The 15,205-nt window shown below is 43.7% G+C and overlaps 1 protein-coding gene across 2 annotated transcripts in view; it reads right to left on the reverse strand.

Annotated features, from left to right (window-relative positions):
• The window catches only part of LOC138299634 (butyrophilin subfamily 1 member A1-like), a 225,531-nt gene that overhangs the window by 60,622 nt on the left and 149,704 nt on the right, over positions 1-15,205 (reverse strand). The window lies entirely within an intron of this gene.

Genomic DNA, 15,205 nt, shown 5'->3' on the forward strand with positions numbered 1-15,205 from the left:
TTGCTGGATTGGGGTGTCTGATCTGTTGTTTGTGTTGCGTTAACAGATCTGGTCTGTTTGGAAGCTTGACGTGAGGTACTACTGAGAGGTCCAACAGTGTGGTGTACCATGGTTGGCGGGCCCACGTTGGTGCTGTAAGTATTAGTTTGAGTTTGTTTTGACGCATTTTGTTGACTGGAAATGGAATGAGTGGGAGAGGGGGGAAAATCGTAAGCAAATATCCCTGACCAGTTGATCCATAGAGCATTGCCCTTGGACTGAGGGTGTGGGTACCTGGACGCAAAGTTTTGGCATTTTGCGTTTTGGTTTGTGGCAAACAGATCTATGTCTGGTGTCCTTCACTGACGAAAGTGTTTGGGTAGTACCTGGGGATGTATTTCCCACTCGTGAGTTTGCTGGTGATCCGGACTGAGATTGTCTGCTAATTGATTGTGAATCCCTGGAATGTATTGAGCTATTAGGCGAATGTTGTTGTGAATTGCCCAATGCCAAATCTTTTGTGCTAGGAGGCAAAGTTGCGATGAGTGTGTTCCCCCTGTTTGTTTAAGTAGTACATCGTTGTCATATTGTCTGTTTTGACAAGAATGTTTGTGAGCCAGAAGAGGTTGTAAAGCTTTTAGTGCTAGAAAGACTGCTAGCAGCTCTAAGTGATTTATGTGTAGCTGTTTTTGCTTGCTGTCACACTGTCCTTGTATACTGTGATTGTTGAGGTGTGCTCCCCACCCAATCATTGATAAATCAGATGACCCTGTGCCTGCGACCATTGTTTTGCAAGGCACTGCTGTAAGGGCGCATGTGTAACCGTGCATTTGGGACAACTGCGATGCATGATGCCATCATGCCTAGGAGTTGCATCACAAATCTGACTGTGTAGTGCTGATTTGGTTGTATTTTTGGCACCATGGTGTAGAATGATTGCACCCTTTGTGGGCTTGGACTTGCAATCGCCTTTTGAGTGTTGAGTGTAGCTCCGAAGTACTGCTGAATTTGGGATGGTTGCAAGTGTGATTTTTGATAATTTATTGAAAACCCTAGTGTGTGTAGGGTATCTGTTACATAACGTGTGTGATGTTGACACTGTTCTTGAGTGTTGGCCTCTATTAGCTAATCGTCGAGATATGGGAATACATGCATGTGTTGTCTCCTTATGTATGCTGCTACTACGGCAAGGCATTTTGTAAATACTCTGGGGGCTGTAGTTATCCCGAAGGGTAATACCTTGAATTGGTAATGTTTTCCTTGTATAACAAACCTGAGGTATTTTCTGTGAGCTGGATGGATGGGTATGTGAAAATACGCATCTTTTAAATCCAGTGTTGACATGTATTCTCCCTGTTTCAGTAATGGGACTACATCTTGTAGTGTCACCATGTGAAAGTGTTCTGATTGAATGTATAGATTGAGAGTCCTGAGATCTAATATTGGCCTTAGTGTTTTGTCCTTTTTGGGAATAAGGAAGTACAGGGAATAGACCCCTGTTCCTTTTTGTTGATGAGGTACTAGTTCTAAGGCTTGTTTTGTTAATAGTGCCTGCACCTCTGTTTGTAACATTGTTGGATGTTGCGACGATAGTTTGTGTGCTTTTGGGGGAATATCTGGAGGAAAATGTGTGAATTCTATGTAGTAACCATGTTGGATAATTGATAGTACCATGTTTGACCATTGATTGTGGAACATTTCCAGTCTTCCTCCCACAGGGGATGTGTGTTGGGTGAGAGTGATGGCAAAGTCACTGCTTGTTGTTAGTGGCTTGCTTTGTAGATTGGAATTTTTCCCTGGATTTGGGAAACTGCTCTCTGAAGGACCCTCGAAACACCCCTCTTTGATACTGTGATTGGTATGAGGGCTTTTTCTGTGAGGTGGATGGTTCTGATGGTTGTGGCCTGAACCCCCCCCCTACTGCAGCTTCCTAAATGTCCCTCTGTATTGGGATGAGTAAAGCGCTCCCATCGCTTTGGCTGTATCAGTATCCTTTTTCATTTTCTCTATGGCTATGTCCACTTGTGTGCCAAATAGCTGTTGCTGGTTGAATGGCATGTTGAAGACCGCCTGTTGAATCTCAGGTTTAAAACCTGATGATCTAAGCCATGCATGGCGTCTAATTCTAACTGCAGTGTTTATTGTTCTTGAGGCTGTATCAGCTGAATCTAACGCAGATCTTATCTGGTTATTCGTTATTGTCTGTCCCTCCTCTACTACCTGCTGAGCTCTTTTTTTATATTCTTTGGGGAGATGTTGAATGATGTTGTTCATCTCATCCCAATGAGCTCTGTCATATCTTGCGAGGAGGGCCTGTGAGTTTGCAATGCGCCACTGATTGGCTGCTTGTGACGCTACCCTCTTTCCTGCCGCATCAAACTTCTTACTCTCCTTATCTGGAGGGGGTGCATCTCCAGATGACTGCGAGTTGGCCCTTTTCCTCGCCGCGTTGACCGCTACCGAATCTGGGGGCAGCTGTTGCGTGATAAATACCGGGTCAGAAGGTGGTGGTTTATACTTCTTTTCTACCCTTGGGGTTATGGCCCTTCCCTTAACTGGCTCCTGAAAAATCTGTTGGGCATGTTTGAGCATACCTGGGAGCATGGGTAGACTTTGGTATGACGTGTGTGTTGAGGACAATGTATTAAAAATAAAGTCGTCCTCTAGTGGTTCGGTGTGCATGCTTACATTGTGGAAAGCTGCAGCCCTACTCAGAACCTGTGTGTAGGAGGTGCTATCTTCAGGTGGAGAGGGTTTAGACGGATAGCACTCTGGGCTGTTGTCTGACAGAGGGTCATCATAAAGATCCCACGGGTCTGTGTCTTGATGTGACTGCACAGTGTGTGTGGGTGATTGTGCAGTGGGTGTAGCTAGTGGAGAAACACTTCTTTGAGGAGAATGAGGAGGAGAATGTGCTGATGAAAACTGGAGTGGTGGAGATTGCTCTCTTGGCACTTTAGCCTTTAGCTGATCAGTGTCCAAACGTCCTTGGAAAGCCAGCTTCCTTTTAAATTTGAGGGGAGGTGCTCTGAGGTTCTTGCCAGTGTCCTTGTGGATCTGTATCCTGGCTTGTCTGTCATCAAATTCCTCCATTTGTTGAAGTTCTTCCTCAAATCTGTGGCTTTCCGTAAGTGGTTTAGAAAGTCCATATTCTTCAGTATATGATGCTCTTTTTGGCTCCAAAGCCGTTTTTTTTCGGTACCGAAATGCCCATGGTGATAGTAGGCCTCGGTTCCGAAAGAGTCTTTCTGGGTTTTGACTTGACGAGTCGGTGTCAAACCTTTTCGGAGACTGTGTCTCGACTCGAGTCCGAAGACTTTGGTGCGGGTGTGGCTTTTTTCGGTGCCGAAGGTGTTACTTGGTCACCGCTTGATTTTTTCCGGGTACAGCCATGGCCTTCCGGCAGTGGTGTCCCAAGGCCTTTTGTTTGGTCTTGGTCTGGGTCTGGGTTGGGGGCAGGCGTACTCACATGTTGGCCTGCTATTGGTCAACGTCGGATTCATCCGAATCAGATCCTTGAACGGAGATGGCCGTATGGATCATCTCCTCTTTTTCCGAGTCAAGGTGTTCGGTGCTCCTGGACGCTATTTGTAGCCTTCTCGCCCTTCGGTCCCTCAAGGTCTTCTTGGAGCAGAAGGACCTGCAGACCTCACAAGTATCCTCTTGGTGATCTGGTGACAAACACAGATTACAGACCCGATGTTGATCTGTGTAGGGATACTTTGCGTGGCACAGAGGGCAGAATCAGAACGGGGTCCGGTCCATGAGGCTTCGCCGCTTCTTGCGGTCGGGCCGACCAGGCCCAGGGTGGGCGCTGGTGCCCCGAAGGGCAACCGAAGGTGTGTTTCGCCGGTGCTGTGGTGTCGATGCCAGATGGTGCGCGATCGAGAATAGTACCGATGATTTTTGGCGTTTTTTTGAGGTTTTCCGAATCGAATAACCAGAGCAAAGAGGAACACGTCCTAACCCGATGGTGAAAAGAAAACAATCTAAGATGGAGTCGATGCCCATGCGCAATGGAGCCGAAAGGGAGGAGTCACTCGGTCCCGTGGCTCGAAAAGACTTCTTCGAAGACAAACAACTTGTAATACTCCGAGCCCAACACTAGATGGCAGGAACAGTGCATAGCATGTGTATCTGCAGCTACACATGCCACCGAACATATATATCTACATATGTACAAGTGTTGTTAACTTAAACGACTACAGGCTGCCGGGGAGGTGGGAGGGTGCATGTGAATCTGCAGCAGAACATGCCACGAACAGATGTACACTGGGTAAGTGACATTTTCTGTTCGATGGCATGTGTAGCTGCAGATACACATGCTGTGCATAGACTAAAAAGCAGTTAGTCCTCCCATAAAAGCGGTGGTTAGCCTGTAGGAGTTGAAGTTGTTTGAAATAATGTTCTTAGTACAGCTTGACCTACTGTGGCTTGCTGTGCTGCTAAAACATCTACACAACAGTGTTTAGTAAATGTATGTGGTGTTGACCAAGTAGCTGCCTTACATATTTCAGCCATTGGTATGTTTCATAAGAAGGCCATTGTAGCACCTTTCTTCCTTGTGGAATGTGCTTTAGGAGTAACTAAGAGTTGTCTTTTGGCTTTAACGTAACATGTTTGGATGCATCTTACTACCCATCTTGTTAACTCTTGTTTTGAAAATGGGGTTACCAGTATGTAGTTTTTGAAAAGCTACAAATAGCTATTTAGTTTTTCTGAATGGTTTTGTTCTATCTATATAGTACATTAGTGCTCTTTTAATGTCTAATGTATGTAGAGCTCTTTCTGCCACAGAATCTGGCTGTGGGAAGAAGACTGGTAGTTCCACTGTTTGATTGATATGAAAAGGTGATACTACTTTAGGGAGAAATTTAGGGTTAGTTCGTAGTACGACTATTTTTGTGTACTTGTATGAACGGTTCCTCAATAGTGAAAGCTTGAATTTCGCTAACTCTTTGCAATGATGTAATTGCGACTAGGAAGGCAACCTTCCAAGTTAAGAATTGTATTTGACATGAGTGCATAGGTTCAAATGGTGGGCCCATAAGTTGCGTAAGCACTAGGATTAAATTCCACGAAGGAACTGGAGGTGTTCTGGTGGAATGGTGCGTTTTAAGCCTTCCATGAAGGCTTTGATAACAGGAACTCTAAATAAAGAGCTGTGCTGTACATTTTGCAAATATGCGGAAATTGCAGTGAGATGTATTTTTATGGAAGAGAATGCTAAATTTGATTTTTGTAAATGAAGCAAATAGTATACAATATCTTGTATTGATGCTGTAAAAGGTCAATTTGTTTAGATTGACAGTAATATATAAATATTTTCCATTTGTTCGCATAGCACTGTCTAGTAGTGGGTTTTCTTGCTTGCTTAATTACTTCCATACATTCTGATGGTAGTTGTAAATACCCAAATTCTATGACCTCAGGAGCCAAATCGCCAGATTGAGTGTGTTGGGATTTGGGTGCCTGATCTGACCTTTGTTTTGTGTTAACAGGACTGGTCTGTTTGGGAGTTTGGTACTACTGACAGGTCTAATAGTGTTGTCTACCACGGTTGACGTGCCCACGTTGGTGCTATGAGTATCATATTGAGTGTGTTTTGATGCAATTTGTTGACTAGAAATGGAATGAGTGAGAGAGGGAGTAAAGCGTAAGCAAATATCCCTGACCAATTGATCCATAGAGCATTGCCCTTGGATAAGGGATGTGGGTATCTAGATGCAAAGTTTTGGCATTTTGCGTTTTCGCTGGTGGCGAACAGCTCTGTCTGGTGTTCCCCATTGCTGAAAGTTTTTTTGAAGTACTTGAGGGTGAATCTCCCACTTGTGTGTTGGTTGATGATTTCTGCTGAGAACATCTGCCAATTGGTTGGGTATCCCTGGAATGTATTGTGCTACCATGGGAATTTGGTTGTGTATTGCCCATTTCCAAATTGTTTGAGTCAGAAGGGAGAGTTAGGATGATTGTGAATGAGAACAAGCTGAAAAGCTTTCTAGGAAGACAGCTAACAACTAAGTGATTTATGTGTAGCTGTTTGTGTTGGGCATCCCATTGTCCTTGGATGTTGTGATTGTTGAGGTGAGCTCCCCAGCCAATCATTGATGCATCTGTTGTAATTATGGTCTGAGGTACAGGGTCTTGAAATGGCCGCCCTTTGTTTAGATTTGTGGAACTCCACCACTGAAGGGACATGTATGTTTGGCAGTCTATCAACACTAGTTCTTGAAGTTGACCCTATTCTTGTGACCATTGTTGTGCAAGGCACTGTTGCAAGGGCCGCATGTTTAGTCTTGCCTGTGGAACAACTGCAATACATGATGCCATCATTCCTAACATTTTCATGACAAATTTGACAGTGTACTGTTGACCTGTCTGTATCTGTGCAATTATATTTTGGAATGCCTGTATTCTCTGCGTATTTTGATTTGCAAGCGCTTTTTAAGTATTTAGTATTGTCCCTAAATACTGTTGTATTTGTGCAGGCTGTAGTTGTGACTTTTGGTAATTTATTGAGAACCCTAGTGTGTGCAGGGTTTGTATTATGTAATGCGCATGGTTTTGACACTGCGTATGACTGTTTGATTTTATCTGCTAATCGTCTAGATATGGAAAGACATGTATATGTTGTCTTCTAGGTAGGCTGCGACTACCGCTAGGCATTTTGTGAATACCCTTGGAGCTGTTGTTATTCCAAAGGGTAACACCTTGAACTGATAGTGCTTTCCTTGAATGACAAACCTGAGATATTTTCTGTGCGCCGGATGGATGAGTATATGAAAATACACATCTTTAAGGTCTAATGTTGCCATGAAATCGTGTTTTTGAAATAGTGGGATAACATCCTGGAGAGTTACCATGTGAAAGTGTTCACGAGAGGATGTAAAGATTGAGGGTCCTGAGATCTAATATTGGCCTTAGGGTGCCATCCTTTTTGGGAATGAGGAAATACAGTGAGTAAACTCCGGTCCCTACTTGATTTTGTGGCACGGGTTCTATTGCTTGTTTGAGTAATAGAGATTTGACTTCTTCCTGTAACAGAGTGATATGCTCTGTGGATAGTTTGTGTGGTTTTGGTGGAGTTTGCATCAATTCTAGGCAATAGCCATTGTGGATAATTGATAATACCCAGTTGTCTGTGGTAATGTTTAGCCAGCTGGTGTGGAACTTTTCTAGTCTTTCTCCCACGGGGAGGTGTGGATTGGAAGGGAATGGAACAAGTCACTGTTTACTTTGTTGTGAGGCTTGTTTAGGTGTTTGATATTTCCCTCTGGGGTACTGGCCTCTATATGTGCTCTTAAAACCACCTCATTGGTATTGAGGTTGGTAGGCCGTTTTTGGCTGTGATGTGGATGCCTCTGCAGTTTGAGCCCTAAATCCACCTCTAAACTGGGGTTTGCGAAAAGATCCCCTGTATTGTGTGGTGTATAGTGCACCCATCGCTTTTGAGGTGTCTGAATCCTTACGCATTTTTTCTATTGCAGTGTCGACCTCTGGGCCGAAAAGCTGTTTTTTGCTGAATGGCATATTCAACACTGCTTGTTGGATTTTGGGTTTGAATCCTGAGGACCTAAGCCATGCATGCCTGCTGATTGTTACAGCAGTGTTGATGCTTCTGGCCGCTGGATCTGCTGAGTCTAGGGCAGACCTTTGATTGTTGGTGATAGCTTGCCCTTCCTCCACTATCTGCTGTGCCCTCTTTTGCTGTTTCTTGGGGAGATGCTGGATTATATCTTTCATCTCGTCCCAATGGGCCCTGTAATATCTAGCCAACAACGACTGTGAGTTGGCTATTCTCCATTGGTTGGCTGCCTGAAATGCCACCCTCATTCCTGCAGCATCAAACTTCCTACTCTCTTTGTCTGGAGGGGGTGCATCACCTGACGACTGTGAGTTTGCCCTCTTCCTGGCAGCGCTTACCATTACTGAGTTTGGAGGAAGTTGCTGAGTAACAGACAGGATCAGAAGGAGGTGGCTTGTATTTCTTTTCTACTCTAGGAGTAATTATTCTTGCTTTTACAGGCTCGTTAAATATTTGATCAGCATGCTTTAGCATGCCGGGGAGCATTGGGAGCGACTGGTATGTTGCATGCGTGGAGGAGAGTGTATTAAACAAAAAGTTGTCCTCCAATGGTTCAGTGGCATTGTGACACTATGGTATGCTGCCACCCTAGCTAGCACTTGATTGTAGCCTGTACTATCCTCTGGTGGTGAAGGCTTAGAGGGATAGCAATCAGGGTATTTGTTGGGAATGGGGTCTAGGTCATAAAGATCCCATGGGCCCACATTGTCTTGCTGCGAGTCAAATTAATGTGATGGTGACTGCATTGGTGTAGGACTGGTAGGAGGAGAGATATGCAAGTGTGGAGAGTGAAGAGGAGACTGAGGAGGAGAAAAATGAGGAGGTGGAGGTCTTTCCTTTATTTTTTGCACTTTAGCTGGAGGCTGTGTAGTGTCCAATTCCTCCTGAAAGGCTAATTTCCTCTTAGGTTCTAGAGGAGGTGCTGTTAAAAGTCTGCCAGTTTCTTTATGGATATGAATCCTGGCTTGCCTTTCATCCATTACTTCCATTATTGGCTGTATTTGGGAGTCCTCCTCAGTAGTTTTATGGCTTTCTTTAAGTGTTTTTGAAAGCCCATGCTCCTCAGTATAACCAGCTCTTTTCGGCTCCAAAGCTAGCTTTTTCGGTATCGAAAAAGATGGCGTTGTGGATGGTCTCGGCTCCGAAAAAGATTTTTGAAATTTGGACTCGGAAGAGCGCTGTTTGCTCGAGTCGGAGACGGAGCTTCGGCTTGACTCCGATAACTTTGGAGGAGTGGCCTTTTTCGGTGCCGAACTGGTGGTTTGGTCACCGGGTGTCTTCTTTCAGGTCGAGCCATGGCCTTCCGGCAGTGGCGTCCCCAATGCCTTATGTTTCAGCTTAGATGGTACAGGGGCAGGTGTACTCACGTGCTGTCCTGCCGTGACTGGTCTGTCCTCCTCGGAATCCTGGTCAGAGTCGGATCCTCGAACGGAGACTCCGGTCTGCATGATTTCTTCCTCTTCGACGTCAAGATGTTCTGAACTTTTTGACGCCATCTCGAGCCTTCGTGCTCTTCTGTCCCGAAGTGTCTTTTTTTGACCGGAAGGATCTGCAGGCCTCACAATTTTCTTCCCGATGGTCCGGGGAAAGGCAAAGATTACAGATGAAGTGTTGGTCTATATAAGGGAATTTAGGGTGGCACCGAGGACAGAATCGCAATGGAGTCTGATCCATAAGGCTTCCACACGGTCGGCCCGACCAGGCCCGAGTTGGGCATGCGTGCCCCGAAGGGTGAATAGAGATGTTTGTTCCGACGGTACCGAAGTGTCGATAGAAGGTGTAACGCGATCGAAACAATACCGACGAGAAATGAAGCGTTTTCAGGGTTTACCAAATTGAACTATCGGAGCAAAAGGAAACAAGTCCGAACCCGACAGCGGAAAGAAAACAATCTAACATGGAGTCGATGCCCATGCGCAATGGAGCCGAAGAGGAGGAGTCACTCGATCCCGTGACTGGAAAACACTCCTTTGGAGAAAAACAACTTGTAACACTCTGAGCCCAACACTAGATGGCAGAAATATGCACAGCATGTGTATCTGCAGCTACACATGCCATCAACATATATATATATATATATATATTGGCCATTCATTTTTCTTCTTTGAGTTTTATGCCTAGGACAAACTGATCACTGCTCTCTGTTTTAACTAGTCAGCTAGATCTATGTGGTATAATTCCACAATTTGTAATCTTCATGAGTTCCGTTCCTTTTTGTTTTTGGAGGCTGATTTTATCCAAGTTTTAAATCCCTCAATTTCCTCAGCCCATGTTTCTTGCAAATCTTAATTCAATAACCCATACTTTTTCTTGTGACAGTTGTAATGAGGGTGAGGCATGTATGGGAATCATGCACATCCATTGTCCTTTAAATCTGACAAACATATTTTGCCTTTCCCCTTGCTATGAAGGCACACATAAAAGCCCTCACACCTAAATGTTCTGTTGAAAATAGCCTAGAAGTACAACAGTAGTTTTAGAGAAGGGTCCGGACACGTACAAAAAAAGACTAAGACGCCGTAAAATTAAGTCAATGCTGTATAATTAAAGCATTGCCACACTCTTCCTAGTCACAGTCCTTACATCATGATGTTGCAATGAGCAGCACCATTCCTGGACCAAACGCTTTGGCAGTTGCACATAAGCCATGCATCCATAAAGGTACATCTCTTAGGGCTTTGAAGGCACTAGTGCTTTTATGCCACCACTTAAGTAGATAAGCAATTATTCAATACACCTTTAGTTCAACTGCCACATCTGGGACCACCCTAATCCCTATTTCTATAAGGTATCAGTAATCCTGAAACTGTTTCTTACAGAATGCAATCTACTAGACATAGTTGACAAGACTGCAAAGCTTACAGAAAGGAAAGAAAGAGTAAATCTAATGTCATGTCTAGGCTAGGTAGGGCTCTAGGTTTGGATATTTGGACAATGACGATTAGGCGTTCTCCCCTGGCAACATATATGGAGAAGCCATAGCAGTTGGAGCTCCTCTTTCTAAAGTACATGCAATATTCTAGTTGTACTCAGTGCTATTTCAAAATGGGAGGTATCTTCATGCTATTTTACACGAGTTTCTCCATCCACGATGGAGAGGTCAGAGTCTTCCCGTGTCAGAGGTGAGACAAAAGTAATATTAACCTCAACATTATGAGAAAGAGAGCTATGGTTATTATGATATGTGCTCAAAAGAATTTCATATGGATGTTAGTAAAAGTGGTGACATATATAATGCAGGACATTATAAGGGGTCAAAGGTACCCATGATTTGGACAAGCTGTTGACGGTAATAGACAGCTCCCCTTACACCCTGGTGTGGCTTAAAACAATAGACACCCTTGGGAACTGGTTACTGGGATCTCGTGCTAATCAGCAATAACTGTCCTCCATCTTTGTCAATTGGAGTCTTTTACCTCCGGTATCCTAGTGCCACAGAAACAAAATTGAGCATCAAGGACAGCTCTGTAGCATTTGATCCTTCAACATGTAGGCAAACCGTCCAATGCTTATTAAGAGAGGTTGTGTTGGCTAGAAATGTAGGACTCAGAAGAGACAGCAGTAGCAGTCAATAACATTACCAATCCAGCCAGTGCATTTACTTACAAAGACTGTTTTATTCTATACACACACATAAATACTACATACAGTACATATTTTCCCTACCTAGTGTATTTGGCATAGCGTTGTTACAATATCTAAATCCTGCCTAATGCATTTGAGAGAGGATTTTTCTCCCACACCGTGACTATTGTCTTTATCCACACTTTGTAGGGTGTGGGAACTCCTGCCCATTGGGTTTGTCATTGTATTTTGTGAAAGGGGAAGGAATGGTTAAATATTTTCCAAACTTGTGAGTAGGCTAAGCCTCAAAGGTTTTAGCAGTGCCCCTGGATAGACAGATATATCCCCCCCCACCACCTGACCCAAGGCCTGTGACACCCAAGCAGGATCCTCTATGTCTTCCGCTGGCCAAAAGCCTAAGCTTCTGCCCAAACAAGTGAAAAACCCACTCTAGAACACAATGATGATGGTGGTTCAAAGCGTGATGAGGAAGGAGTCTGAAAGGGGGGAGGTAAAGGTGGTCTCTGGTGACATGCAAAACAGTCCCCAGGCCACACCAATGGTTTAAAGGACAACATCTTTTAAAATGCAATAGCTGAGAAACCACCAAATGTGGTTCGTTTTTCCCAGTGCCAAAACATTTCAGGGTCTCAGATCTATGTATCATATGGATGTAGCTTAAAAGTAAAATTTCACTGTAACAGCTGCACAAATTTGTATGTAGTGTGTGGAGCTGTCCTCAGAAAAACCAAACCGGATAACAACACTGATCATCTACAGGCTAGGAGCGAGGGCCAAGTAATCTCAAGGTCCTGTTGGTGGACACTAGCTGCTCACTGGATGTCAGGCACAGAGGACGGGGTTACTTGCAGAATTGTTTGAAGAACTGATGCTCTCCCTGGGCTATATCCAGTATTCATGTTAGGTGGTACTTTGCCTTTTGCGCTGAGATCCCTAGTCACCATGCAGTCAGGCAGTGAAGCACCGCTTCTAGGAAGCTTACTTGAGCTGTGGTATCTCCAACAACTTCTTCAATAGCAAGGTGAGGCTCTATCTTGGAGCAATGGACTTGGTTAAGTGAGACTAGTAAATATTGTAACATGAGAGGGCAGTAGGCATTTTTCCCCTGAAGGCAACAGGTAAAAAGTCCTGTCCCTTAAACTAGAAATTAATAGTACCACCAATACTAGTCTGTCGCACCCCAGTGAGAACACAGCAGTTACTTTATCTGTAAGGAGTACACCTTTGCTGAGCCTCCAAACCTCGCAGCCACCCTCTGGGTCTCAACCTAATAAGAGTGCACATATGACTGATGTGTTTACTGAAGCAAAAAGCATGCATGGTGTTCAGTTGCTTGTCAATAGTCAAATGTAGAGCAAGAGATTACACTTTCCAGAGCCAAGTAGGAGACATTTCTAGCCCAACGCAATGCCTCTAAATCCGGCTTCCCTCGAGGCCATCTGAAGAGAGAGATATGCGGCTAGGTATACTTTATGACTGTCCAGTGTTTTTCCTCTTCAGTGGTGAAAAAAAACACTGGATGGAAGGAAAAAGACAGAATAGGGGATTTCAATGCTCTAAGGGAGCCGATTTATCCCTAAGTAGGTATTCCTTGCTCCTTTGGCTAAGTTGGTGACATACTCGCTGTTGATCTTCACATATCTCTTGCTGGCCAATTGGGGTAAGATGAATTATCCTGTCGCAAGATGAACGGTACAAGGGCATCTGGGAGATGAGAGCCATGGAAAAGAGGGTTCACTTGGTGGACAATTCTAACAAAATATTTTGCATGGCTTGGTAATGCATATGTCCTGCCCTACACAAATGAGAGTTATGCGATCACCTGAGGACAGATTAACTGCAAAGGTGTAAGTTGTTGGATTCCATGAAACACAGGAGGAATGTCCCAGTAAGTAAGAGTATAAAGGTGTCAGGTATTCTCGAGAGGTGGATTGTGGTGTTCAGATGGAGGGGAAGATTTATTTATTTTACTTTGATCAATCTCCACCTAATTTGCTTTTGTCTTTATGTTGCTGTTTCAAAACTGCCACCTTTCCCAAAAGAAGGAAATAAATGTTATTGTTTGAAACCTAACAAATACAAACAAAAAAGATTACATGTTAGCAACTTCGATATTTTAGGTCAATTTTCAAAAATCCTATGGTTTGTTTATCTCAAGTAACCGAATTAAATAAATAGGTTAGTCAATTTGCATTTAAAAACTAATATTTGGCAAGAGGGTTTGGAGTCCAGATTCAGGCAGGCGTTTCCGATTCGCAAGGGATACTAAATCACAGGTCTATACCCCTCTTCAGGTCTACCACGGTTGGGAAGCATAAAAGGTTAATCTTTGGGAGGTAATATGGAGGGGTGCAGCTCAAAGCAAGAGCATCCCACTCCCTTTTGTTCCTCAAATGACACCTCTGGTGTCCAGCAGGTGTTTCACTCCGCTTTGAGGCACAGTAGGAGAAAAACGCTCTCAATTTTCCTTAAAAGAGTTAAATGCTGAATAGTGGTTATAGGATCTGAAAAAACCATGCTCTGCATGAGAGAGCAGCTCCACAATAGGCAACATCATGTAGGGGCCTGTTTGGGATAGGTACCATTAGGAAGGAGAGCATCCCCGCTTTCCAATATTTAAAACTTCAAGTAGCCATCTGGAAACAGAGACTTGTCTGTACCTACCAGCTTTTGGAGCCAAATCGCTCTGGTGGCTTTCACAATCAGTCACAGTGGCATAAGTAAGCTGTGTACGCTTTGCACACTGTGCATTATCAATAGTAAAAACAATACTCCGTAGGCGCAAAAGTTGCCCAACAGATGGGTATTAGGACTTTCTGAACATGTTAGCACCATAGAGGCAGTGATGAGGACTTGTTCTGCAGGCTCTCACCAGTTTATGAGCTATGACAGCTAGTGAGATAGCTCAGTGAACTAATCAATTGTATAAAGATCTGATACAACTTGATGGTCACAGGTTAGAATATGTGCAGGTCTGTTCAGTCTTTCAGTTTTCTTAGGTCAATCACATTAGTAACAGTGAGTTGGGTAATGATTACCGCTGGTTATCAGTACCAACTTCATGGGTGTTTTTTACAGCTTTGACTTTACAACTCTTATGATAAAGCTTGGACATTTTAAGGTTAACGGAGTTGACTTGTCTGGGAAGTACTTTAAAGTGTGAGAAGAGAATCCTAGTATTGTTCCAATTATACATCTTAGAAGCTAGTGGTCTCTGGAGGTATCCTCTGCATATGAGTAGCCAGATTCGGACATCCTACAGGGCTCACAAAGAGACCAGAGCTACAGTAATTCGACAATCAGCTAAGTCAGGCCATCTGGGTTGGTTACAAACCTTGGAATTCTTCCAGTGGTACTTCTTATAGATTGGAATGAAGTCATACCTGGAAGACTTTGAATGAATCCATATGCAGCCTGCAGTAAGAGAAGATAGCGACAGCACAATAGCGGAAAGATTGTTCTGATTCCACTACAATGGTCACCATGATGTACCATTTCAATGAATTCACTCACTGTTCTGTTTACCTTTCAAGGAGTCATAACCTGCTAACAAAATGATCCTTCAACTGCCTCTCAATCGTTGCCTATAGCAACGTAGCTTTAAAAAAAGAAAATAAAAGGGAGAGAATTTCTATATTATATATGTGATCTTCATGGTGTGCACTCACTTATAATGGATCACAGTTCTATTTGTTCTGGGAATGTATTTCATGAACACATAAGTACGGATTTTCAGTTTTGTGACCAGTACCAACTACAAAGACCAGGTTGAAACAATTCAAGATACTGAAGATTGTTAATGATCAAGAATCTCATGTTCCCATTTTTATTGGATTTTGACACATAAATACAATGCGTTTCCCTGCCTGTACTTTGGTTGACAGGCCTCTTGCTTGGGTTGCACGGTCCTCTGCTATGGTTCATTTCTGTAGTATCAAGGACCATTGTAGTGCCCAAAGCGCAGCCATGTACAGTCTTGTGGAATGCGCACGGGTTTGTATAATGGAATACACGTTGCCAGGATGGCATTCAATTGGTCTGTATTTACTTGCCAGA

This window comes from Pleurodeles waltl, chromosome 6 (genome assembly GCF_031143425.1).
Source record: "Pleurodeles waltl isolate 20211129_DDA chromosome 6, aPleWal1.hap1.20221129, whole genome shotgun sequence".
Taxonomy (NCBI): Eukaryota; Metazoa; Chordata; class Amphibia; order Caudata; family Salamandridae; genus Pleurodeles; species Pleurodeles waltl.